The sequence below is a fragment of the Drosophila tropicalis genome, unplaced genomic scaffold (genome assembly GCF_018151085.1).
Source record: "Drosophila tropicalis isolate 14030-0801.00 unplaced genomic scaffold, ASM1815108v1 contig_859, whole genome shotgun sequence".
NCBI lineage: Eukaryota > Metazoa > Arthropoda > Insecta > Diptera > Drosophilidae > Drosophila > Drosophila tropicalis.
The window spans coordinates 10,804,127-10,829,999 of NW_027173353.1; the positions used below are offsets into that span (position 1 = coordinate 10,804,127).

The window sequence follows — 25,873 nt, forward strand, 5'->3', positions numbered from 1 at the left end:
AGACTTTAATTTATGAACTGCTGCGCTATGTGGTTACTCAGCCGCAGCTAGGCTACTAAACCCCTCCTTCCCGACCCCTCGCACTCCTTACTCCTACTTCACTTGAAGAGAAATGAAGAAAAACTAACCAAACAGGTGTCAGGCCATGAACAGGCAAATATGCTTAAGTCCAACTAACTAGATGGATGACAAAATCAACTACTAAATGGAATCTCTCTCTCTCTCTCTCAAAGCCTTGACAACGATCCAATTTCATAATGAAAATTTTGTGTTGCCGCTGTCAGTGCCCCTTCAATTGAATTGGGAAAAGAGCGAAAAAAATGTATAAAACTTTTGCAACGCAATAAAAATAATACAAAAATTTCGCACATGCAGAAAAATTATCGATGGGCAGATACCCTGTACTTCTTTTTCCAATTGAGTCATCTCAACCTCTTACACTTTTATGCGATCATCAATATTGATAAGAACTAAGTCGGAGGCTTAGACTATCGAATCTGAAATCGAAACGGGCCTTCGACAATTTGAATATACTATTTCATCCGTTTCTGCAGGGTATCGAAAATAAGACGATGAAGATGAAGAAGTGTGGGGCATATATACCCAATCCCCCACATCCAAGAACAAAATTCAGCTGACAGGCCATCGAGGGGGAAAATGCGGGATAGATGGAGAGCAAAAGAGACAGATGGAGGGTTTGTTGTTGTTGTTCTTCTCTATAGTTGTATCGAGTAAACGAAAAACAAAAACTTTTTTCCACTTGAGTAACTTAAGTGCCAATTCCCCTTAAAAAGAAGCAAACTGAAAACAAAAAAACGAAAGAAAAGAACAATTTTTTGAGATCAATAAAAATGTGAGAAACCGCATCCGAAATGCTCTTTCTTTAGCAGAACAAAAAACGTTTCATAAGGAGAGTATTGGAATTGAGGAGGGTTTAATTAGAAATAAAATGTATAATGTTATTATGCTTTTATTTTAAAAAAGGTCAAAAGCCGAAGGTCTTGTAGCTAGTACTCATATTTTCTAGTATTAAACTTTATCTAAAGTTGGAATTAATAAATAAAGTCAGTCCGAAGTTTGTTTTTTTCATTAAGATATTGAAATATGATATTAGAGATATCTGAATGATGATATACTAGTTTTTACAGCCCAATCTTTTCATGAATTAGAAATGCCTTTTGCAAGTTAGAATCTTGAATAAGTTCATCTAAAGATGATAATATGAGAATTACTTATTTAGGGGGAAAACACATAGACATTTGTGTATGTAGGAAATATAAATTTAAAATTAGAATTTTCAAGTCGAAAGCCTGCACAATGTTAGATGGAGAACTAGCCTATCAACAAAAAACTACAACAATGAGAGTTCTCCTAAGATTTACATTTCCAAGACTCTTGTTCAAGCACTTTTATAAGAACTACACTGCCCTTTAACAAATTGTTAATAATTTTGATCATTTACAGTTTATATTTAATCACTGACTCTGTTTTAAAACGTGGAGAAACAAGAATCAGTCAATTCAAATAGAATAGAATTAACATTTATCGTATATTCTGCAAATGTTTTAGCCGTGTCTGAAAACATTCCTAACTACCTTGTTTATAATATGCAATAAAGGCTAACATGTGAATGGGTCAAAGGGTAATAAACAAAGACTTTGGAGGAGTTCACGATGTTTGTCTTTGCCAGGCAAAACGTCGTGGGATTCACATAAATGAAATCCAACAGAATCAATGAGAAGTTCACCAACCTAAACTAAGTTTTTTTCCGATAATTTCAGTCGATTAGGTCAACTATCAAATGCCGTCGGCACTTAAAAACGCGCAAAATTCAAAGAGTTTAAAACTAAAATCAAAATTTTGGAAAATGAAAAACTAATTCGTTTTCGATTTTCTATATAATTTCTGACCGAAGGCTTTTTGATGATTGATTTTAATGGAGGAATTTGCATAATGGCCGATCCGTTGCTTAGTCATAAAGCACTTCCATAGGCTTTGAGCACACACACACACACAGACACACACACAGAATCAACTCACTCACACAACTATAGAGGGGAAGGGCGGCCATTGATTTGCCGACGGCAATTGAAAGGAGAAAAAGGAAAGAAAGAACAAAAACAAAAACGCAAGCGTCAGATGACTTTGAGTGGCGAATGCCAAATGCTCATCATCATCCACCAACGAACATCTGGAATTGGTCCTTGGTGAGTCCACCACATGGCGGCGGCGGCGGCAACCATCACCGAAAGAGAACCCGAGAACGAGGGAGAGTGAGAGAGACCTATAACTGGAAACAGCTGCGCAAAGAGAGAGAGAGAGAGAGAGTGAGAGCTATTTAAGAGAGTTTTCTCTTTGCTTTGCTTAACTTTTGGCTCTCTTAATCCTGCATTAACTTCTCGAATATCTCTCTTCATTGATTCTATATATCAAGCTATCTCTTTCTGGCACAGCTGCTGAAGTAAATCCCGCCAAATTCAAAATTAACTCACTGGAAATCTCTCACGCTCTCTTTTTCTCATCTCTCATACTGGAAAGCCATACATTGTTTTGGCCAAGCAGTAGAAGAGTATCAGGATCTGGAATTTGTTTTGAAGAATTTCAAGTATTTAAGGTCAAGCATAATACCCGACTATATACATATATATCTCATAACGGTAAGAATATTCGTATGCGGTAAAAAGTAACCCGCTAAACATTCCCATTCCCATTCCCTTCAGGCGGCACGTCTGACCCCTTTGAAGGTAATGACTTTTGGGCCAATTAAGCACACGAACAAACAAAGTTGCAAAAATTTACGCATAATTTGCATTATTTTTGCTACACTGAACAAAATTTAAATGAATTAACTGAAAATGAACTATCGACTTGGTTTGAAATGGAAAATTGAATCAAATAATACATGTTTTAATATATTTATAAATACGAACAAATAGAAAATATTAAGAAATATTTCTCCTTATACCCGATACTATGACATGGAGGGGTCTAGGGGGGAGGTTGGGAGGCCACACATCCTCCAAGAATAGGTTCAAGATTCCTTCATGTGTGGCAAGTTCAAAAGGAAAGCACCTTAAATAGATTTTCTTAAGAAGATTCTATTTACTTTAGTTAGCTTAAATTGAAGATATCAACTACATATACTGCATTTAACTTGGTCAACTAAAAAATCTGTATTTTAATTTTAGTATTCCTTCATGTTATAACAAAAGTTCACCCCTCACACATCCTTTGGATTTATATAAGGATAAACTGATTGTTATTGAAAACTCTGTGAAAGTTTTAAAACATTTAGAAAGAGATACTAAACTAAGCTAATCTATAATTTTGCAAATTTCAACTAAACTCATGTCTGGACGTGGGAATATATGAATATAGAGAATATAGCCAATCAACGTAAGTTTCGAACACAAACAGATTGAAATACCAAAATCGTATATACACGTGTTTGTTTCAGTTTTTTCGTTTTCGCTTTTTTTTGGGGTTCTTCTGACCTTCGCATACCAATTCGAAATCAATATTCCTGCTGTCAGTTGGTATCGATAACCAAATTGGCAATCCCCCCGTGACTTGCGCAGCAAAATAATTAAGTTCTCAAAGAGCGAGGGACCGACAGACAGACAGACAGACAGATAGAGAGTAAGAGAGAGATAAGAATCATGTTAGCTAGAGATCAATTAGTTGATTTTCAAACCAGGCAAAGCATACATCATTTTTGTTTTCACGCCCCCTCCAGCACATCAACTCCAACTCCAACTCCAATTCTATTCCAGCACCACCTCTAGCCTGTCCTCCTTTTGTGCCGAGTGCATAAATTTACATATGAGAATGGATTGAGAAAATGCATTTTGAAAGGCTGTTGAAATGCTGCAGAGCAACCTGCAGAGAGACGACGAGCACCTGCCTGGATTAGCTGCAGGGCAAAAAGATTGCCAAAGTCCAGAGACCAGAAGAGTCCGAATCCCAGTCTCAGTCTCAGTCCCAATCCCAGTCTTGGCTGGACATGCACATGCTCGGACAGGGAGTAACTCATTTATCGCTAGGGATGCGGTTTCTGTTTCGACTTTGCATACCCTCTACAAATGGTGCTTGGAAAGGTATATCCAGAGTAGTTGGGTGCGTTTATATATGTGTGGTACCTTGTCTAATAGATCGTTTATCTTTATTAACGAGAACAGTTTCATATTACAATGTTCGAGTCACATTTAGACTATGTACGCCTTTGGCTAGTGCGAAGTATCGGGACATCGGCTACCTGTATTTTATGGGCATAAAATGTTTTAGCCTTTCCTTTTTTCTCAACGTATTTGAACAACGAATTTGCATGCTCTGGAAATTGTGTTTTGAGGCTTGTTAATTTTCGACTAAAATCCAATGGACTTTACCTAAAAATCCCCCAGACCGATCTCACACATTGCGTGACTTGCCATCAGACTGTTCGACCGACTAACAGACTGAGAGGCTTACGCATGCGCGCGCTTACAAACGCCAAAACTCAGACAGGCAAAAACAACAAAAATACTCGTAAAAAAGAAACAGAACAAACTCACACACAGTCCATGGGGAGGAGAAGGAGGAAGGAGTTGAATAAAACGAAGGGAAAATGTGAAACAAGAACCAAAACAAAGTGTTCAATGTTTCCGTTTCAAATTCTATGGAACAAGACATTTGCCCGAGAGCCTTCCCGGCCTGCCAGCCCCCTCGATCACTCTACTCACTGACCAGTCCCAATCCACGGCCCGGCTATGTTCTGTGCTCTGCACTAATGTGACCACAAGATCCCCATTCCCATTGTCAATGGCCAGCGGGAGACCTGTGGACTGTGGGACAGAGACAATTGGCGCGCAAACAATTGTTTCCCTTTTGTTTTTGTTGCTCTTGTTTCTTTTTTTCGGTTTTGTTTTTCTTTGGAGCTACAAAACAAGTTCGGCTTTTGGCTTTAAGAACCACCGCCAGAACTGTTTAGAGCTTCCAGACAACTAACCGACTAGCACAATGGGAAAAACAGAATAAACAGTGGTCTGAAAACCATAAAAACTAATTTATATTTGTTTATTAATTTCTTTGGTGTAGCATTAAATTCTAGTTCTAGTTTAAACCTCATTAAATGTTTAGCACTCTGAAACTTTCAAATACAAATCAATATCAGCTGATTATAGTAATCGGTTTTCTATAAAGTGAAGATGTGATTGTTCCACTGTACTGGGCCAGTTAGTTGGCCTCGCTCAGCTGCAGTACTGGCCGATTGTGCCGCAGATAAAGGAAAGGCACTTGAGCATTACAACCGAAAGCAAGTCGAAGAGCAAAGGCAACAGCTTGCCCCCTCTCACCTTCGCCCTTGCCCAATGACCAAAAAGACTTCTTGCAAATGGGGGCCGAACCCATAACAACAAAAACAAAATCCAAAACGAAAAAAAAAGTGCAAGAGAATTAACAATTCATTTTATTGTTAAGTATGCCCGGGTCTTAGGCTTGAGATGCCTAGGAGAATGGGAAATGGTTGTAGAATGCGATGGGTAGAATGGATATTCTTCCGTTTTGTTGTGCTGTGTGTGTGTGTGTGTGTGTGAGTTGGCCTGGCTAACTCTTGTTAGGCCTTGTCTGCATCTCTTTTGGCCCTCTGGGGGCAGCAGCCTTATAGTTAATAATGCGATAATTTCATTTTCATTCAAAGCAAAATCCGGATGCAGGAGCAGAGCCAGCTACTGGATTACGAGATGTGTGTAGTTGTTGTTGCTCTTTTGTGTTGCTGGCGTGTTTGTCTGTGTTGCTGGCAACATGTTGCTGATGCATGCGCAAAATTTAAATTATGTTGTTTTTGTCGCATGTTTTTCGCTTTTTTTGCGATGCGCTTTGTCGTTTCTTTAACTCACTTCCCCTACCCATGGACCCTCTCCCTCTACCTCACTGTCTCTCTTTCAATGTTTCCTTTTTTTTACATTATCAATGAATAAATGAAAATGTTTTTCGGTCCTGTGGTTGTTGTTGTTGCTGCTACGCCTGGCATGCAACATCTTCTTTAAGTTGCTTGGGTTTTATGTCACAGGCAACTGTCATTTGTACATTGAATTGCTGCTAAAAATTTGCATAAAATCACAGGAAGCACTTAGGATTAATAGGACAGGTCGCGAAGCAGGCGAACAGCGATCATTGGTTCAACATAAATTGCGAACAATTCTCCCCTTTTGCCCCTGTTGTTATCAATGTGGTGGGGGGTTAATTGAATTATACCTTAAACAGATCGGATCGAATTAAATTGAATTGCTTTACCTTTTATCATCCCAAACAGTTTTGTAATCCATAAAAGTCGGCTGTGCGGGTAATCCAAAGTGCACAAGAGAGCTGCAAGAGAAACAAAAGGTGTAAGATGTAAGTATTTGGCCCTCTATCGTTTGGTAGTGTAAGCTTAATCATGTGAGGAATAAGAAATATGTTGATCTGAAAGTTAACATTATATGAATACATGGAAACTCGGGAAATCCAAAGAAATGTAAAAGGGCTCTTTTAGTTTTAACCCATTTGATGTTTAACCAATATTTTTCAACCTTAATTACTGAAGGTAAAAGGTTTCTGTCATTGACTTCGCAAAAAGATGGTCGAGAGAATTTGAAAATCCCTGACACTACCTCCCTGGTCCGATCTATATTGGAATACGGATCGTGCATTTGATCTTGTCAATATGAGTTGACCAAACCCGTTAAGAATCAGTGCTGTGACTTAAATTGGGATCACAATTTTGGGCTTTCTTTCTATTGAAGTAGACTTTAACCTTTCTTCTTTAATTAAACGTAGAACTATGTTAGCTGTGACCTTTCCAAATGGTGAGAATGACGCTCCCAAGCTGTGGTGCCTGATTCATTTTTCTTTTTCAGTTAAAAGGACTTGCAACACCACTTACAGTCTCCCTCTGTGACTATAATACATATGATTTGCCACGTTATTGGCTCCCACTTTTAAAGGACACAGTCCTGTCATAGCATGTATTCTTACTACTGTAATCTTTGATAAGTAGGCGTAAGCATATAGTTGTGGTAGCCTTTGGCTGAAGTTGGATTTTCTTTGGCGACTGATGTTTAATGGTCAATGAGCCACTTCTAAGTACGTATGCATCCTTTAAACATATAAGTAAAGTTAAAGTAAACTCCTTTTCAAATACATTAAAAAAAAATAAACTAGTTAAGTATTAAGTACTTTAGACCTTCTTCATCGATTTCGTTGGTTGCTTTATCAAAGTCGCCTATCTATATCAGCTCGAAAAGTGTTTGTCTTTTTGTACAATCGTCAAGTTATGGCAATTAATAGTCTCAGATATAGCAATCTGATGGCAAGGAGGAAGAGACGCAAAGCATTGACGCTTCCCTCTGCCCAATTGTCATTGTTAATAATGGCAATGGGTTTTGGTTACACTTTGAATCCGATTTCGATTCCGATTTCCGTGTCTAAACCAGGTGCATACATGTGTCACTCCGCCTTGGAGGAGCCGCTAGCTCGGTAGCGGCTGTCGCTTTCATATTCGCACTTTTATCCAAAAGAAAACAGGAGGAAGAAAAGAAGGCAAAGTCTTTGAATTGCATTGAAATTGCATTATTAACGCCTGCAAGACTGAAGGAAAAAACAAAGTCTCCTGCATTCAAGGTATCCATGGCAGAGGATACCAAATTGGAAGTTGCAATCGAAGTCGAAGAGACACAGTCAGAGTCTGACTCAAGAGTCCAAGTCAAAGACTTAGTTGCTTTAGGTGTGAAAATAATCTGTTTAACGAGGGAGTTTTACAAAAGACCCCGCACGGCAACGTCGGCAACGACGGCAACGACGACAACAACAGCAACAAAAGAGGCAGGCAGCAGGCAGCAGCAACAAACGAGCAACAATAATGACATTTGGCGCAAATGAATGGGTGGAGAGCAGGCACAAGAGCATCCAAAGCATCCTCAAATTTCCCCCGCCTCCTGCCGCTGTTCATTTTGGTGAGGCGAGGTTTACCGCAAAAGGATATGACAGCTTCGAGGCAGCAAAACAGCAAACTGGAAGCTGGCTAACAGGAAACTGACACTTGGCACTTTGGGTCTCTGCTTTTGCAGTTTTTTCCCATTTTTTTTGTGTTTTTTGGGTCTTCCCTTTTGCTAAGCCTTTGCACGATCACAAGGCGCTGACATTAAAAGGTGGGAAAATGTCAAAAGATGGCAACGGCAGAGTGTTTTTTTTTGACCCCCATTGACTTTAATGGAAATATCGAAATAATTGCTGAGAGATAATAAGGAAGCAACGGGAGTCGATAAGGATTTAGGATAAGGGTTCAGTTATTTACATTTTGAACAGCAAATTCAAAGGTTTTGAGGGTTAGCAAACTTTTTATGCAAAATCAATTTACTTATTTTAAATTTTTGTTGCAAAAAAAAAGAAAGTGAATTCCTCACCACACGTTCACTTCTATTTCAATCCAAATCCCATTTTAAGTCCAATCCAAACAAACAGAAAATCAAAGCAAAATTTATGTATATGATCGTGCTCAATTGGTTAAGTCATGAGCGTGACACGGGGGGTGATATGGGGCTATAAACCAAATCAACAAAAGTTTAAATTGTAGTGAAAAAGAGTCCTGAGATGGTCTTTCTAGCTCGTCCTTAAGAACACAAATGCCAAAACTTCACATACTTTTAGGGTTAAAATACATAAATTAGCAGATAGGTTTATTCTGTGACTTTCAAGTCTTTAACTGAACTTAAAACTAAGAAAACTAACTAAAGCCTCTTTATCCGACCTATTTAGGTAGCCCCCAATATATTTTGACTGTAGTCTTAAAAACAACTGTAAAGAACGAAAAGAGGTGTAAGAACCTTGGGGAACCTTCTTAAATGAACTCCATTTTCTATAACTACTCTAATTTTATTTCCTCTTAACCTGCAGTTTGCAGCTCTTCTTAAGATCGTCTAAGATAGAGATAAAATAGTTTATCTATTAGTCGCCAGAGGGCTCAGACTCAAGTACTCTTTGAATACCTTTTAATACACGGATCTGTCCCTAAGTACCTAAAATTCCTTAATGGAATATAGTTTCTTTTTGCGTCTCCTCTTTCTCAACTCTAGCTAGATCTCGTCTACGTCCATGACCTCATCTATCCATCCCCAACGTTCATCGTACATGCTCTGGGGCACGTAGGTACCTACATTCCTATTCCAATACCGCAGACCCTTTGGAATGCAAAAACGTTTAATGATTCTGCTGCCTCAGCTGGCACCCAAAAAACAAAAGAAACAACACAAGGAAAAAGACTCTGGCAGAGGCCAAGAGACCACCTAGACTCCCCCTCAGTCTTTCATATGCATAATTTTTGCGCTTTTTATTTGGATTGTTTATTTGTTTTGATCGCAAAACACTTTTTTTGGCTGCTAACGTTTAAGTCGAAGCGTGGGGATTGACAGATTGACAGTCAGACAGGCTGGCTGGTCAGGATTTATTAGATTTTCCCGAATCAACTCACGACCAGCATTATCAAAACATCCATAAATATTTTTGTCATTTGGCCAAATTGAATTTATGGCCAAGAGTCGTAAAACAAAAACCGTAAAAAGCTCTTCGATCGTAAAAACGGGCCAAAACGTTTCGTATTTTGAGTCTCCAGCTTCGTATGCGTCGTTTGTGCGCAAAATACTTAATTAATTGAGGGTGTACAATATTCCGGTGATTCGTGGGTGGCCCAAAGCGTAGTGTACGGTGCGTTTTGTTTGTTTGATTTATACACAAAACGCGAACGCACGCGGTTTAATGAGCGGCATTTGCATGCGCAGGCGCAGATCGACACCGAAACTCAAACACAACACACACACACCCACTTATTTTGCAGTCTGATTTAAAAATAGACAAAGAATTAAGGAAAGAAAGAGAGTGAAAGAGAGAGAGAGAGGGAAGGAGAAGTAGAGTGTAGTTGGAGAGGGGCGGAGTTTGTTTATTTTCAAATGTTTCAAATGGCATGTGGCATTTCAATTTCAATTTCAATGGCGTTTGGTGCCGAACACTTTGGTGTCGCCATCTGTTGGTAAGCGGCCGACGTTGGCTGGTACTTGGAACCGTACAAGCTGAAAAGCTTTATGGAAAAAGGACATTTCTATCCAGGCATGTTGTTTATGTCCTTACTAGGGGATGAAAGTGCATATTGTCTTGCTTCTTCATTACAGTTCAAAGGATTTAACTAAAGTTGAAGGATTTTTCAATAAAGACTCCTTAATAATTTTAAATTCTGTTTTAATACAAGTAGTTTTTCCAAGTAGAAGCTTCTCTCAACATAAATGTCCTGCGAAAGCTTTTTTCCAGAGAGAATAAGCTGGGACATTGGGAGAAGGCATGTCCTAAAGCTTTTTAATAGGAAAAGCTTTTATGACACATATCCTTCCTTCAAAAAGGACATTTCCTTAGACCATTTAGACCAAAAATATCCCTTTTATGGCATTTCAAACTATTTTTCATGCTGCTTGCTCTAATAATCTTAGCCAATTCTATGGAAAACCTTGACTTTATCTTGTTTTTCTCTTCGGCCAATTGAATCGGTTAATAAATCAAAGTTGATCGCAGATTTATGTATCACTCCTCTCAACATAACGGCATTCACTTCTTCATTGAAACTGACCAGCAGAAGTGACAGTGACTCACTGTAAAAACCAACCAAAAAAAAAAAAACGAGAAAAAAAGGTTGCCGCCATTGTCTTGTGAATTTAGATTACCATGAGATAGGAACGTTTTTTTCCCCCTTAATCCACTGACCATGTGGTAAGTCAGTGAGTAAGTAATCACTTACCGTTGTCAGTTACACGTCGTAAGTGCGATTTTTTGCCTTTTACCCACCGCCGCCTTTGGCTCTCTGGCCTAGCCCTTCAGCGGGCATTTAACTACGCGGAACGTTTAGTCAATATTTCGTGGTTGAAGCTTTTTCATCTGGACCGCTCGTTGATTCTTATCGCTGAACAAAATTCATGACATGGAGTGACCGAAACAACTGCGATCAACTCATAGTCACATCATGTACGACAAACTACAACAAAACAAAAATTGAAGTCAAGTTTGATGTGTGCTAAGGAGGGGTTTGGGGTATGGAGTTTGGGGTCTGGGTCTGGGTCTTTGGGACTCTGGCGCTCTATGACAACAACAAAAGGCGACCTTACCGACACATCGTTCATTTTAATTTGCACAATAACTCACTCTGTTCACTACTGCTGATATATTTTTTTGTGTTTTTATTTCTTGTTTCACATACCCTGCAATCAAAGGTGACTGTGGATTATAGGAGACTGTAGAGAATGAACTTGAACTGAAACGCTAATGAGATGAAAAAGACTCTTTGGAATCTAAGTAGATCTTTCTTTCAAAAACTTTTTCTCAATTTTAGACTTACAATTAGTCTTAGGAGCTATTTCAGCAGGATACTTTCGGAAAAGAATCCTCTAAGATTGTCGTGAATTGTAATTTCTTCTTCCAAAAAGTCAAAGCTCGTTAAAAGGAGTTAAAGGTAGGTCTATTGCAATTGCAATTCTCTAAATATCTTTCAATTCCTTCAACTGAAATCAAAAATCTTTAATACTAAAACAGGGTATCAATTGGTTCACCCCAGTTAAAGTTTGTTAATTTTCTGTGCAAAATGAAAAAAATAATTACCCAAGGCAGAACGAAAAAAAAAGACTGATACCAAAAAAAAAACAACAACAACAACAACGAAAGGTTAATTTAAATTTCAAGTCACACAAGACTCTACACGAGTTGTTGCTGTTTGCCACTTCTTGTAGACACTTCCCCTTACCCCGCCCCATTCCCCCCTACAAACATATATATATTCCATCCTCCACGCAACAGATAGTGTCACGAAAAATGACTTACAGGTATCTCGCTGTCTCCCTCTCCCCCTCTCCATCTCTCTTTGTATCTTTTGTACTTGACCATCTTTTTTTCGGTTTGGATATTTTTTGGGTATTTTTCTCGCCTGCAATTCATCAAAATGCAAATCTCGTTGCCAAAAAAAAAGTCTTTCGTTGTTGTTGTTGTCAACAAAAAAGAAGTAAGCGGACCAGCTTTTTGTTCCTAGTTTGGTTTAAGCCAACTTCACCTCCCTTTCATGTGGTTGTTGTTGTTGTTGTTGCTGATGATGATGATGATTATTGTTTATTAAGTGTTGGCCACAAAACATTAAATTAAAAGGAACTTTATTTTTTATGGCTTTACGTTTTTTGTCATTTGTTGCTGTGTTTTCGTTGATGTTGTTGTTGTTGTTGGTTTTTAATTGTTATTACTTGTGTTTTCTGTCAATGCGTGTGGCATTTTTTCTTTTTTTTTTCTGTTGCTTTGTTGCTTGACAATTTACAAGTTTCCACAATTTGATTTTATTAATCAACCATTTTTGTGGTTTTGTTTGGTAATTTCATTTTCATTAATAACAATTTCAATTCGAATACAGTTTAATAAATGGAAATGAATTCTTTTAAATTCTCGTACTAAACTTCAAGCCCAATTTCCGGTCCCCCTTTTCGAGGGGTCATTTCCATTTGCATGATGCTGGGATGCCAATTGAGACTTGGAATTTGCCATAAATTGCATGTGCGACAACTGCTACAACTGTCTCTCTACCTCTATCTCTTTTCCACTCTCCAATTGTCTCTCTCTTTCTTTGTCTCTCTCTCTCTTGGCCTTTTGCAATTTAGCCCCAAAAGTTGCCCGAGAATGCTTTCTCAATGAAGTCAGTTCATTTTAAGTTCAACTTATGATGCGGCAGATATTTGTAAAAGACAATGTAGGAAAATATTCCAACAACAACAAGAATAATATCAAAGTGTGTGTGTGTTGGTGTGGGTGTATGTGTGGGCGGGTGCAAATTGTGCATTGTAAATGTTGAGGCGAAACTTGGTTTGAATTTTGAATGACCTTGGCATAGAGGAAATGGCAAAAAGCATTATTTAAACTTAACAAGCAGACAACTGGGGATACACACACACACACACACACACACACATTGACAACAGATGGTGCATATGTATGTATGTGTAAGGAGAGAGAAGATGGAGGCATGTTTTGAACTCAATCAGAACACGGCAACCCATTAGAGTTTCCTTCATTCACCAGGGAGAGAGTCAACTCGATGGTTTATAAACCCAAAAAGGGGTGTGACAATGGCCCATCCTACCTATATAGGTATACACACATTTTATATGTGTGTGTATATATTTATATACACACATACATACATTCATATGTACGTATGGTGTGTGCGTGTATTTTGCTAATTTACTAGACAGAAATACGCCTTTAACCCACCAAGCTCATTTATTATATACATAAAAGACTGAAACGGTTGAGGGAGCTGGAGCAGAGACAGGTTCCAGGTTTTGGGCTAACTGGAAAAGCCAACGGCAGGGAGCAGGATCTGGCAGCTGCCTTCTGCCTGATTGCAGTAACAGGAATAGCCGCAGGAGTCATCGTCATCAGCGTCAGTCCCCAGGTTCCCCCTAGTCTTCAGTGTCTCTCGCTCGGTCTCTTCGTGTCTTTTCCCCCTTTTTTTTTCCACCGTCTCTCAAAAAACTCCGAGGGTAGCAAAGTGTAAAAATCGTGTTAATTTCGAGTAGGAAAAAAATCAACAGAAACATGAACAGAGATTCTTTGTGATTTGGGTTGTAACCGTTTTTATATGCGTTTTTAATTACGAAAATTAGTTTTATCCGGTGGTTAAAAGGGCTGAGCCAGGCGAATCAAACTATGATGGGTTCTGCCCTGAGATATATGAGAATATAGATTTAGTCTATATCAAAATGTAACAGACCAAAATTGGATCTCATGATTAGTCTGGGACATTTTGACATCTGTGATTGGTTTTTTCTTACAGTTAATCATAATTTTTGGAGTTCTGAAGCTTTACTTTCTTTTTTTGCTGCATCTACTTGTGATTCCCAACTAGTTTTAGTATTGGAATTATTACCAAACCTATCCAGATATTGAAAGTGATCAATCAAAGGATAATCCAACTTCACTCAAGCTTTTTTTAACTCTTAAATTGGTCCATATAAATGGCCACCGCCTCAACCTATCCTAACCCAACTCCTAACCCAAGTTTGTATTAAACTCTCGATAACTTCTGTTTTTCTAAAGCTAAATCATAGAATTGCATTTATGTATTGAATATAGTTTTATATATATTTCTTTTGTTGAAGTAAATTTTTATATAAAATATATTTTCATTCATTCAAAGTATGGGAAAAGTTCCAATTTAGCATGGTGTCGTCTCAACGATGATTTATGAACGTTGGCCAGAATGAACACACACTCACATACAGAGGGCAAAAAAACGAAAAAAAAAAGCAGCTAACTCTTGCTGCCTCTGACCGTTTTTCCTTAGCTAGTGCTGTCCTCCCCTCTCGTATCCCCGATCTGGTGTCTCTTCATCACTTGCACATGTGTCGCCTGGTGGCCCTGGACTGAGATTTTCCACCACCAGAGTCAGAGTCAGAGACAGAGGTAGAGGCAGAGCAGCATCGCCATTGTCTGTTCGCTATCGCCTGGGTTTTGGGACGGTCGACGCTAAGCAGCGGTTGCCATGATGGCCGCCAACCTTATCGCCCCTAACCCACCACCACGACCGCCAGGAACGAGACTGCTATCACCACCCAGAAGCAGGACCACAGGCACAGGATGATGATGGCGCTCTGCCTATGCCACATGTTGTTGAGCCAGCAAAAGGATATGTATTCTTTTTTCTATTTTGGGTTCTAGATTTTTTGGCTGCGGTTTCAAGTTTCAATATTACACTCATCCATTTGCCCGATGGAAACATGTGTGCGAAAGACACTTGAGACCTTTGCTCAAATGTTGGGAAAAGCGCTACACGTAGATGGAAATGCCAGGAAAACTAAATAGAAAATTCTGTCATAATCAAAATGAAGTTAACCTTTAAACAAGTTGCCTGGCACCTCAGAGATACACACTCGTGCAAGTCCTTTTTTGGGGCGGGGGGCCATCCTTGTCTGTGTGTAAAGTCCGCAGTGCCTTTCTCTTACTGTGTGTGTGTGTGTGTGTCGAGTTTGCGTGCATGTGCGACTATGATTAATTACTTTTGCATACATTTACATACAAATTTGTTGCCACATTGTCTGCCTCTGAGCTTCCCTTTTTAACCTCGCTCTTTCTCTTTCTCTTTTGCATTTCTCTTCGGGGTATATTTTTCCATAAGGGTTGAGTTGGCGACCAGGCCGAGTGCAGGAGGGTTAATTTCATATGATATTTTTCATTTTGTGCGCAAACGAGCACGGAAGGAAGTTGATTTGACAAAACTTTTTTTCCTCTTGTTTTTCTCTCTCATTTTTTGTTGTCACAGCAGGCTCTGTGTGTGTTAATTGCGTTTAAATAATTTATAAAAAAATGTTGCGTAAACCTTAATTGGAGAAAGAAACTCAAAAAGGGGGGAAACAAAAACAAAAAAACCCAAGAGAAAGAGCGGATGACCACTGAAACTGTTGGGCTGACCCAGGTGAAACCTTCTCCATCCATTTAAATTATTACTGACGAGGCCTTAACGACTTCTCGACCAAATAAACAATAGTTTATGCTTCATTTTATATAACAATTCGGTCCACAATAATATAAACAGTTTGAGCTTAAAACTTTAGCTTTAGAGATCATCAAAAATGCATTCATTTAGATCTTTACATTCATAGAACAGTAAGTAAATGCCTTTGAAAACTTTCAAATAAGAATTTAACTCTAAATAAAAGTTAAAATTACTAACATCTACATATGTATGTATATACACTCATGATGAAAATAATAAGTACACCTTATAATAAGTACAACTTAATCTCATCGATAGCTTGTGGGGTAAGCTATAGAATCAGGAGGGAACTGAAAAAGGGCCAACAATCGACAATTGTGGGAGTGCCTCGAAGAAGATTTGAATAGAGTCCTGCCAAGCTTCGATTAAGAGTATCCCCAACTGGATGGAAAAAGTAACGGTAAAATAAAGGTGGATACATTGGATATTAATCACATAATGAAACAAAAATAGATTTTCATTAAATTTGACTTGGTCAATTAAAGTGTACTCATTATTTTGAAGCACGAAGTTCTGGAATTACATTGTTTGTTGTTGTAACTTTTAAATAAACTTATTTGTGTTTTTCAAATTAATGTTTTTTATAAACAAATGTTCAATAAAGAAAGAAGCATTTAAATTTTTGTCATCAAGTTAATAGGCAAAAAGTTGTGCTAATCTAAAGTCAAAAAAGGTAAATTTTAAGGGGTGTACTTATTATTTTGATCATGAGTGTATATAAATACTTCTCTTAATTACCATCGAATTTCAAATTAGATTAAAGGTATTCAAAATTATCAAAGTAATAAGAATTCTATGTGAATTAGTATCAAATGGAAGGGAAAATAAGATTATAATTCATACCTTAAGAAATACTTCAAAATATATTCAAAAGTAATCTCAATCTTCAGATTATAAAGCTGACAAATTAGTGGATTTTCTTTTAAGATTTTAAGTAAGTAATAGTATTATTTATTAGTATAAAGTTAGTATAAAGTATTAAAATGAATTTAAACAACTTAATTTATAAATAGCCAAAATTAAATATCAAGTCAAAATACGTTTCTTGTTTTGTTAAATTATATGTCAAATTCTTGGCACAGGAATCAGGCAAATATTAGCCCGCCATCTACATACAACACACACACACACACACAGACGAACCCACACGCCGTGTTTCTATCTCTCTCTTTTTCGTTGTTTGTCTCTGTCGCGCTTGTGAGTAAGCGAAAAAAGGCCATAATTTTCCAATTAAGCGAAAATGAGCGATTTATTTGCCATGAAATCAGTGAGAATCGCCGATAAAAATCTCTTCATTCTGTTGCACAGTTTGTAGCTGGCCATGGGCCATGTGGGAGCCCGGACCCTGAGTATCCGATTGGACAGAGTGGGTAAGAAGGGGGGAGATGTGCTGGCAGCGGGTGTTCCCCTACGTGTTGTTGTTGTTGGTGTTGCTGGTTTTTCGCTTTGCTTGCAGGAAAAGTGCAATGCGAAATGTTTGCCGCCACCGCCACCGCCGCCGCCGCTTGCAATTATTTATTATGGCGAGTCAGAGGACGCAGCAGTGGAGCAAGAGGTTACCATGGCGGACTGGGGAGGTGTGTCAGAGGGCGTGCAACAACAGCAGCAGCAGCTGCTGTGGGTGGGTGGATGATGTGAATGTGGAAGAGTCTCTCTGATTCTGAGTCCACTTAACCCCAAAAGCCAAGCGGTCACACACACACACACACTCAAAGGGGGTGAGAGAGAAAAAAGTACAAGAGAAAGCGAGAGAGGTGAAGAGCAATGACATTGCATCGCATCTCTCATGGTCTCTTTCTTTCTCTCTTGCTCTTTCCCTCTCAGGGAATTGGGAAATTCGTGCCAGAGTCTGCCATGATATTGTTGCATTTTCTTTTTTCCCGCTTTTCCGCAGCGTTTTTTGCTCTTGCATTGCTTTCGTTTTCCTTCCCCCATTTAATTTTTTCTCAATTCCCAATGGAAAATTCGATGGAAAATTTAAGTTTGACATTTACAAATCGCATTAATTTAGTCAATTTAAATTTAAATCAACTAAACATCAACTAATTTAGGCTTAGTTACTAGGTATATTAAATCAAAATCTTTGAAAGTCTTTCAAAATTTCACTTTCGATCAGCTCAGTATATTTTAGGACCCGAATGGACAACAATGTTTCTTCCATTTGTTGTTGTTTCTATTTGGTGTCCTGCTCAGCTGATTGTCTGCGAGGGTTTTCGCGTTTCAACCACCAAAGAAAGAGAGAACAAAAGTTCTCAACTGACTCAATGGCAACTTGTGTTGCATGTCCAGAGATTGAGGGACGGAAGGGAGGTTTAACTATTTAACACCTGTTAAAGGTAAAATTGTAGTTAGTGGTCTTATTTTTGTTGCCTTTGCTCTAATTAAAAATGCAATTTTGGCCACACGCCAAATACAACACCTCAACACCTCGAATCGCATGTCCAGGGAGAAGACTTCTGTTACGGGAGCCTAATTCAATTGTAGGAACTTGCCCCTTGTCTTGGTTCATTTATCAACGACTTTTCATTCGCACTCCAATGTCTAGTCGGGGTCGGGAAGGGTGGGTGGAAGATGGAATTGGAATCCCTTTTACACAGGTGCCAAATGCAATTTGTGTTGCATTTTTAATTTGTTTGTGGCCCTAGAGAAGTTCAAGTTGCTTCAAGGGCAATGCGAATGACGATGAAGGGTTTATGGACAAGTTATAGACTGTGTTAGTCAAAGAGCTGCCTCTTAGTTAGTACCAAGAGTTAGTTAGCACTCAAGGACAACATTCATTCTAGACATCCTTTCATTCTTTCAACTCTCAATGGTTGCCTTATCTGTTTATCCTGGATAAAATGAACTTCATCGACCATTTAAAGGTTCAACTCAAACTCCACAAAATTCCTTTTTTTTGGCCTTATATAAAAAACAAGGTAAAAACTATATAGACTGGACCAAAACTGTCGAGCACTTCCCTTCCAGCCCACAGTCAAAAATAAAGCACAAAAACAAAGAGGGGTAAAAAAGAAGAAGACCAACTAAAAAAAGGGCAGGAGTTGGAACATAAATTTAATGCATTTTCCATGCGGCTTCTCGACCCGACGGCACATGCATTTCCATTGCCATTTCCCCCATTTTATTTCCATGGCCATAGCCAGAGCCATTTCCATTTGGTTTCATTTTATTTTCTGTTAATTTGGCCATTGCAATTTGCAAAAATTGTGAAATTGTTGCAGACATGGACAAAAATATTCTGCCTTTTCGTATGAAAAATTAATTCTGAATTCGTTAATTGAGTGTTTATGGCCAAGTCGGAAAATATGCAAAAACATACGAGCCAGCGAGCATTCGTTCATATGTATATAAAATTTTATGCAATGGAAAAACTCCAAATAAATATGAAAACAAATTAAATGTAAGAGATTTATGTGTGTATGCCCCCCAAAAAGGGGGCGGGACTGGGAAGGACTCCCCATCCCCCAAACAAAAACTATACAAGGAATCGCCAAAAATGCATTTTGAAAACATTTCAACATTTTAATGAGAGTTTTTGGTAAATTTATGCAACTCTTTTTGAATAAATTATTATTATGGTATTCAATGAGCCAAAATATAAAAAATTGCATATCGATATGTAATTTGAAATGTGTTTCTTACTCATCCGTTACAATCCTGCTATTGCAAAAGGATTCATTTTAACATTCTTTGGAAAGATTTTGACTCAAACTCAAATCCTAACTCTGCTAATCATATCAATTAGTTGGTCATTTCTTGAAATTTACCCATTACAGATTGAACCACTTTAAGAATGACATTTCTTAGAATAAAAATACATAATTCACGTAGCGAAAAAGCAAAGGAAAAAAAATCAAATGTCAGTCAGTTGACTTCAATTTGCATACGAACTTAAATCATTTTGCCGTCTTTGAGTGTTTTGCCTGACTACTGAGTGAATGAGTGTGCCTGTGTGTGCGAGTGTATGTGTGTGTGTCTGTGGGTGAGTGTCAATATGTATGCGCATAACAAGAGCAAACAATATTTCTCACATAAATTCACACTTTAACCAATTTGCATGCAATCTGCGGGGGTGAAACAACTCCGAGAACCCAGACCCTTACACCCCCCAAACCCACTCCCACCTTCAGTCAGACAGACCATTCAACCGACCGACCGACCCTTTTGTCTGCACACAGTGCAACGCCCCCTTTGCTGCAGCCCACAAAATAAAGTTTTCCCCCCCATTTTGCGCATGATTGAGATGGATGTCAGGGAGAGGGAATACACAAGGAAGTCTATGGAAATGGAGATGGAGCCGTCGACGTCGGCGGCGGTTTATTTTTTGCTGCATTCAGTGCAAAAACTTTTGCATATTTAAATTGGCGCGCCGACGGGCCGAACGAGTGAGTGAATGAGTTTGAATGAACTCGCCGTGACCAAAGAAAGAACCAAAAAAGGGGGAAGGGAAAACCAAATACAAGAGAGCTACAGAAACCCCGAAACGCAACTCTCAGCCCACATTCAAAATTTTACTCACTTCCCTCACTAACCAATTGCAAATGAAATATTTAACATGGAATATATAGTGGGACGAAATGAAGAAAAGTATCATATGAATGGATAAATCATATAGAATGGATTTCATCAAAAAGTTTATGACATAGAAGAAGATACCCCCTTATCAAGTCGCTAATAGAACTTTATGAAATCAATCATCTTCTAATCAAAGATTATAAGTTCGAATACATTTTGGAGAATGAATATTTTCGTGTGTTTCAAACCACTGTGCCTAGCGATTGTCTGTCCTTCTTCTTCTAGTTTATATTTCAATGTTTTTCTTCGCATTTTTCTTTCGACTTGGCCCAACATAACGAACTACTAACCCAAGGAACTGCATACATTTTCCTTTTCTGCACTTTTCACAGTGTTGGAACTTAAATCAAAAGGTGACTAAACGAGAATTTCCTTTTTAAATTAATAAACTCGAACTCGACCCAGTCGACTGGGTGACCGGGTGACTAGACGACTCTAGTAGAAGGGGTGTAGGCCATGAGCTATAGTTCTGACCGAGGGCAGTCAAAACTTACCCGTTAACTGCGCTCATAAATTGTGCGCAAAAACTTTCGCACTGACATGCAGAAGTCCTTTTTTTTTACTCAACAAAACCCTTTGGGGTGGAATAGGAAAGAAGGATGGAAAAATTCAAAAATTGTGAAATAAACTCAAACTCACCAAATTAAGAGCAGATACTTGGGAAACAAACGCTTACCTGAAATTAGATAGGATAGGAAATAAATTAGAGTTTTATGTTGTATTTGTTTATTAAACAATATGATTAATAGCAAAAATTTATGACTTTTTTCGAAATACTGAAGATAATGATGGCCGCAAATTTATTTATACATTGTACATAGTTTTTAGACATTAGTTTATTAGATACCCTACTTGAATAAAATAACACAGAGTTTTGGTTCAAGGATCAAATCGGCAAAGCTTCAGCTGTTCCAAAGTTGGTTCAATAAACAAAACACAAAACCCTCTCATCATCGAGGGTGGAGAAATCAGATATATATATATATTCACATGTGTGTGTGTGAAAGCTTTGGGTTTGTGGGGTCTTATCTTGGATGTTTTATCAAGAGCAAAATGCGAATTGTGCAACGCATGAATGAATACCAAGTGAATGCCAAATGTGGAAGTTAGAAACGTTCCATCCTGACTGCCTGACTGCCTGCCTGTTCCTTCACCCTTCATACGCTTTCGTTGCCTTCTCTCTCATTGCCATTGACGAGTTCGCCTTCGCCTTTGCCTTTGCCTTTGCCTTCGCATTTAAATTGTCTGCCTCCGTCCGGGCATTTTGATAAGACTCGTTGCGTTTGCCTTGATAAGAACAGCAAACGAGGACTCGAAGTCAGTCACATGGTTCGACTGCTTCCTGCCGCAGGCAGTTCACTTGGCGAGGGCATTTGTGCCACGCGCCTTTCGCATAGTTGGAGGGTTGCTTCTTCTCCTTCTTCTTCTTTGTCGTGGTGGTGATGGTGGTGACCCCTACGCTGCAGGCCAAGATGTCTGCCTGCAAGTTTTTTTGCGATATCCTCATTTTTATAATTAAAACACTTGGAATGAGGCAGTACGGAATAGCACTAGAGAGCCAGGACTGCTGCTTTTACTGTGCTTATGTGTGTGTGTGTGTGTATATGCCCCGCCAGCATTCCGTCCGGCATTCCTGCGGAGCAACCGAGCGAACTCGCTTGCCAACTGCTCTAGTATACGTTTCGAGGGTGATATTTATCAGCTGCTGCCATGTGAATGTGTGGTCCGAATTGTCGGCGAGACAGCACCATATCCTTGGCAACAATCTTTGCCAGCTGATTGTTGTGGGGTTAGTTGAGCCACATTGAAAAGGGATGATGTTCCTTAGTAAAACTCTTGCATAAAACTTCCAATTGGCCACATGTCTCCACTTAACCAATCAGTTTCGATTCGAAATATTCCCATCATTTCACATTATCTCCAACAAATTTGACCTCATCCACAGTGCTTTAAGGTCGCAAAATTAAGAACTCAAGTTCGTTTCATGTTTTGGCTGGTAATTAATAAATCATGTCAGCGTCAGGCAGAGCTGCTACGGTGGGGAGTGTAAATGTGTCAAATGCAAACACGCAGACCCCCAGAAACCCCTCACCACGACAGCCAAGCCAAGTTGGTTCAAAAAATTCAATACCCAGAGCCAGGAAATGTCAAGAACGAAGTTAACCAACGAACTGAACTGGCAACGAAAAACAAAACGTTGTTGAGGAATTTTCATGTTCGCTAGGAGAAAAAAAAGTTACAAAAAGGCGGGGGACGAAAAGGAGGTGTGGCTGCCGCCAACTCACACGCACAATAAAAAACAAAATATATCCAGAAAATAAAACAAGCAGGGATTTTCTGTCGGGTTTTTCTTTTTAATAAATTAAATAAATTAAAGCTGACTGAGAATTGCCTTATTTACCTGGATACATACATAATTGTGCAGGTATATATAGAGAAAACCGAACGATATATGCAAATATATATATATGTATATAGCCGAAAATGAAAACAAACAATGTGAGAAGGGGATGGCCTTAGTCGGCCGTCTCTTTCGCTCTGGGCCGCTGTGTGAGTTTTTGGCAAAAGGAAATGATAAATGGTGTGGTAATATAAAAAATGGGAAAAACAGCGGGACAGCTCGCAACTAAACCAGAGGGAAAAACGAAAAGGAAACAAAATGAAAATAAACGCCAAAAGAAAAACAAACAACAAAGAGTATCAGAATCGTCGAGAAAGAGACAAACCCAGAGGGAGATAGAAACAGCGGGAGAAAACATTTCTTTTTTTCCTCTGTTTTGTTGGTCAGAAAAAACAAAAATGGGCGCCGCCGCCGCCGCTTTCAAGCAAAAATATAAAAAAAGGAAACACAATTTGAACTTTGGTAACAATTTTCTATCTATGTGTTAGCGGGTTTCTGTGTTACGCAATTCGCATCCCCAAATACTGGAAATAACATAGACCCAACACACCCAGTGACCCTAATTTGATGTCCTTTGAGAAATTCATTCCTATTTGCCACACTGAGAGAGGCCTGTGGCAGTCAAGCACCCCATACTCTTTTGTTTTAATTTCATTTATGGCTTCCGTTTTGCCTACTTTTGTGCTCCGGGCTCTCCCTCTCTCTCTCTTTGCCACTCTGGTTTAGCCGGAGTCCTTTTGGTGACTTATTCCCACCATTTCTGGTCTTTTCATTCCATTTTCATATGATTTAACACATTATTCGTTAAAGGAAGTTGAGAGCAACTTAATTTATTTCATTAAACAAACATAATTTTGTCCTAGCAACCTTACAAAATCTAGAGAAAATAAATCTCCTTGGGATAAGCTGCAAATTTTTGAATACAATGACAACTTTACTTTAGAAAAACTTTTGTACAAAAGAAACTAGTTTCAGTTAAGGAGCTAGGCAACTGAAAGTTCATTTCAAAACTTCAAAAGTGTCTAAAAAGTTGATCCTGGAATGGTTTCTTAAGAAAATGCTTATAAGTATTAAAGAACTAACTAATTTTAGTCAAGACAAACGACAATCATTAATCAGTCCCTCTATAGTTGATAACTAAAAGCAACAGGATGGGTACCAGGAGATCTAATTCTACTTCTAGGATACTTCCTCACAAGGATATGAAAATGTATGAGTTCAATAAACTAGTTCATAGAACTAAAATCCATCTATGTAGAAAACGACGAAAAAGTGTTTAAAATTTTTAATTAAGAACTTTAAATTTAAGGGAAAATCACACGTGTTTTGCTTATTCTTTCACCCAAGCAAAAAAGAAAACGAACCAAAGAAGCAGACTAAGAAGAATGTTTTATTTTTGAAAAATTAATTTTTGTAGAAAAACAAACACAAGCGACAAAGACTAGAGAGAGAGAGAGAGAATGGGGGGATGGGGCCAAAAGGGGGCGTGAATAGAAGGAAGAAGACCCTAGAAAACAACTTTAATACATATTTTGCTTTAGTTGTTGTTGTTGTTGGAACGCGCCAAGCGAGATAGATGGATGACTCTGGGTGCCAAGATTTATGGTTGATCAAGAATTTTCCGTTTTTCTTTTTTTTTTTTTGTTTATTTTTAGAGATTTTTCTTTCCATCTTATTTCATTTCGTTTCGTTTTCAGTGCAATGCTCTCTCGCTCCCCCATTTTCCATTTCCCAACTGCAAGAAAAATCTCTGTTTAGGTGTTTTTTCCTTCTTTTTTTCCCCAACATTTTCCCGTCCTCCAAGTGCGAAGAAGAGAAATGTCTCTTGGGTGCATTCATATTAGAGTCGAGCCATAAATATGCCTTTTTTGCTTCGTCCACCAGACATCCGATCCAGGCGAAACTTCCAATCCAGCCAATGGATGAGCCACGACAACGACAAACTGGGCGTACGCCTTGACGGATTGGACGGATGTTTGGTATGTTCGATGTGTTCCATCGGTCCGATCTGCTTGTAATCAACTGGCAAACAGTGCGAAAGCGAGTGCGCCTCGGTTAATTGAGAAACTAGTTTCAGTTCAGCTGAAGATGACAAAAACGCAAAAGAAAACACATAAAACTTGTTGTCCCCATGCCTAAGACGGTACAGTGTGACACAGTGGGCTGAAACTACACTTAATTGAGACCAATTGAGACCCAACCACATACTATTACTATTAATAACCATCCATTATTTGCAAGTGGAAAATTATACAGATTTTTAACTTTTAATAATAGAACAAAGTCGTAAAGTCGTTATCTCGAATCACATTTCAACTTCAAACAAATTTTTGAATATAAAGTGAGTTAAAAACCTCTTTATATTTAAAAGTAGGGGGTAAGCACTTCTTGAGAACATTTATGTTTCTTATTTGAAAACGTTCATAAAGATCATTGGATCATTTTAGAAATTAAGAAAGTTGAGATGAATCCTTGAAAGTCTCCTAAAAGAGCAAGTTGGTCGAATAGATTGTCTCAATTTCAAACACTGCGATATACTCATTGAAAATTTCCATCCCAGGGTATAAACTTGCCATTATTTTGGTTCGCCATCCTTGTTGTTGTCGCAGGAAGTGTTAAACGGAATGTTTTAATAGCTGAGGAGGGCTTCAAAGGGGCTTCTCTCGTTTTTTTTTGTTTTGCACATTTTATGCAAATTACTTGAACCTGAGCTAATAACATGTTCCGAGTGAGATAAAAGCAAAAAAACATTTTAATTTCTGTAAAACGAGTTTATGTCTCAATCCTGGAGACAAAAAGGATCGTATCTTATGACTAGGGATAAACACCTACAGCAGTTTTTTGTCATTCAAAATGAAAGAGAAATTTGTTTCGAGTCAAAAAATATATACAAACATTTATAAAAAATCGACAGAATCAAAAGAGAAAAAAATTGAAATTAAAACAAACGAACACGAAAGGTGATAAATCAGGTGACACAAAATTAATTGAGTTATTCATCGGATATCGAACAAACCCCTGCCCCCCTCTCTCTTCAACAGTCTGCTGCACCTGATACTTGTCGTCGCCGTTGTTATTTGGATGTTTTTGCCATTGGATATCAAGTGAGACAGAGGCGAGAGAGAGAGAGAGAGAGAGACAAGCGATTTCAGAGATCCGGCCCAAAGCCGCACCTCAAACCGCAAGGAGAGAAAGACTGAAGACATCTTTTCTGATTTTGGATTAATTTGTTCTGCAGTCAAGTAATTCCCCCACGCCCCACGTCTGCATTGCAGGCCCATTGCGTCACAGCAACAACAACAACAACAACGAAAAAAAAG

The 25,873-nt window shown here is 38.5% G+C and overlaps 1 protein-coding gene across 2 annotated transcripts in view; it reads right to left on the reverse strand.

Moving 5' to 3' along the window:
• Antp (Antennapedia) overlaps nucleotides 1-25,873 on the reverse strand; it is a 111,602-nt gene that overhangs the window by 72,322 nt on the left and 13,407 nt on the right. For both annotated transcript variants that reach the window (XM_068296272.1, XM_068296269.1), the window contains exon 2: nucleotides 6,271-6,342. The gene's annotated coding sequence lies outside the window, so the exon portion shown is untranslated. The remainder of the gene's footprint in view (nucleotides 1-6,270; nucleotides 6,343-25,873) is intronic.